Below are 2,009 nucleotides of genomic sequence, written 5' to 3' on the forward strand. Positions count from 1 at the left end.
TTTCAGTTGGATCCAAAGGTTTCCAAGGTAGCAGTACCTTTTCCCAGTTTTCATAGGATACTTGGGACTGACTGCAAAGTGAGAAAATTGTTGAAGGGTGTCCAAGCCCATAAGTTGATCTATGAATGATCAGGCCGAAGACTGACTTCACAATTATAGATCCTATATCGATCGGCAGTCCCCTTTGGATACAGTAATTCAAAATGACAATTTCTTTAGAAACCTTACCAACCTTCATTGTCGGTAACAGTTTCACATAAATGAAGAAGTGCCAATTTTTAGAGACGGGATTCAAAAGTGTTGAAGAAAAACTAACATACCCGCACTCTCGCATTTCCCAATCATCAGTTTCCTCCGTCAAATACTGGTAAATTTCATTCATCTGGTTTCTCGTTGGGACAAAATTGGAATAGTGGCAGACAAGAACATTCTCTATCATATATAACTCGTTGATTCTTGAAGGAGTGAAACTAATCCATCTCCCTCGCACATAAACAATTCCTTGGTTAATTGCATGTAAATTTGCAAAAAATTCTTTTACCACAGGAACTAACACGGCGGTAGTAGTGTAGCACAACACTTCTCATCTTCGCCGCACTATCATTTCCTTAATATCCATCGTGGGATTATTCAATCCATGATTCACGAATCCTCATTCCTTGATTTATCTTTTCTTGTCAGCAACTTGTTGAAGATTCGCTGCGCTTCCGCACTAATGAACTTTCGCCAATTGAAAACTCGCATTCTGGGATTATCAGGGGAATTAGACACCATAAGAATGAAATTAACAGAGTTTTTCTTCATTTTTGGGGAGAAAATATGAACTAGAGTTCAAATTTTGAGTTTAAAAAGACTATTCCCGCCCAAAAATATCGTCAAAAACTGCTCATCGGACAAAAAAATCGCCTCTTACCGGTCTCGCCGTTGGCGGCGTCGAGGGCGCCATTGGTGCGCGTTTGTATTAATTTTTGCCTGGGCTCTCGGGAAAATCCCGCCGTTGGTGCCGTCGGCGCCCAAGGCAAAACTTTCACAGTTTCGCTCTGGTCCGCATGCGTCGCAATTTTTTTTATGGATCCAACTTTTAAGATATTTGAAGGGTAAATAAGAGTAGTAGAGCTTAATACTACTATAAACTAGCGATAAATTCAAATAAATACTACCATAATTGCAATAAAGATAAATATAAATATGGGTTGCCTCCCATAAAACGCTTGGTTTAACGTCGTTAGCCCGATCTATTCAGGGTTCATTCAGATTGACTGATAATTAAAACCTCTTTAAAATTTGGTCTTTTACCCTCATAATATGGTTTTAATCTATGAACATTTACTTTAAATCTATTTCCCATTTTCTGATCTTCAATTTCAACAGTTCTGTAAGTGTAAACTTGAGTCACAGTAAATGGCCCTAACCAACGAGACTTCAATTTTCCAGAAAATAACTTCAGCCTAGTGTTGTAGAGTAAAACTTCTTGTCCTGGTTTAAAGTTCTTTTGGTTAATCTTTTGATCATGCCATAACTTTAATTTTTCCTTATTAATTCTGTCATTATCATAAGATTCATTTCTTAATTCTTCTAATTCATTTAATTGTAACAATCTCTTCTTACCAGCATCTTTCAAATTATAATTGAATTCTTTAATCGCCCAATATGCTTTATGCTCTAATTCTACTGGTAAGTGACAAGTCTTTCCAAAAATCAATCTGTAAGGAGTCATTCCAATAGGAGTTTTATAAGCAGTCCTGTAAGCCCATAATGTTGTATCCAATCTAGTGGACCAATCTATTTTACTAGGGTTTACAGTCTTTTCAAGTATTTATTTAATCTCTCTATTAAAAACTTCAGCTAACCCACTAGTTTGAGAGTGATAAGCAGTAGAGATTCTATGAATAATATTAAACTTTTCTACCAATATCTGAATATATTTATTCCTAAAATGAGATCCTCCGTCAGTGATAATCATTCTAGGCAGTTCGTATCTAGTGAAAATATTTTTCATTAAAAATCTT

This window comes from Phalaenopsis equestris, unplaced genomic scaffold (genome assembly GCF_001263595.1).
Source record: "Phalaenopsis equestris unplaced genomic scaffold, ASM126359v1 Scaffold233044, whole genome shotgun sequence".
Taxonomy (NCBI): Eukaryota; Viridiplantae; Streptophyta; class Magnoliopsida; order Asparagales; family Orchidaceae; genus Phalaenopsis; species Phalaenopsis equestris.